The following is a 633-nucleotide window of genomic DNA, read 5'->3' as shown; positions in this document are numbered from 1 at the left end:
CGAGCAGTTTCTTGTCGTTTCAGTCTTGTGTGTGGATTCCAAGTAAGTCTCTTGTCAAGATGGAGTCCTAAGTATCGAATCTATTCAACAGGCATCATTTATTTAAAATTACTACAATTGATTATCTGTTTCATGTATCTCACAGGCTAACTCTATTTGTACAAGGGTATTTATCCATTTTTCGCTATTAGTGAAGATTTGAAACGGTTTATTATTATAATTATTTAACAAAAACAAAATCAAAGGTACTTTAGAGTAAGCCATTTTGAAAATTTGGTATTTAAGCCCTGTCACACTGTTTCAGTTTCGATAAAACTTAGCGGTTTTTTTTTCTTTAGTGATTTGAAACATCACTGGTCATGGACATCATTATTTTTCTTACATTTGTTTTAATATTTATTTATTTAAATATTTTTATATATATTCCGTTTTGTATTTCGTCTGTTTTGTGTTATATTTGTGACAGTTTTATTTTAAAAACTGAACTAGCAATTTTATTGTTTGATCATTGTTTATCTAAGTGTTTTTGAAATATTCGGGTTTGTTTGGTTGTTTAGTGGCGCCAAACTTCATTGGTCATCAACGCCATTTATATTTTATTTAATTTTGCTAATATTCGTTAAATTTTATTTA

This window comes from Halyomorpha halys, unplaced genomic scaffold, assembly GCF_000696795.3.
Source record: "Halyomorpha halys isolate HHAL.00 unplaced genomic scaffold, Hhal_1.1 Scaffold1.1, whole genome shotgun sequence".
Lineage (NCBI taxonomy): Eukaryota > Metazoa > Arthropoda > Insecta > Hemiptera > Pentatomidae > Halyomorpha > Halyomorpha halys.
The sequence above is the reverse complement of the archived record's forward strand: the minus strand, read 5'-3'. Positions refer to the sequence as shown.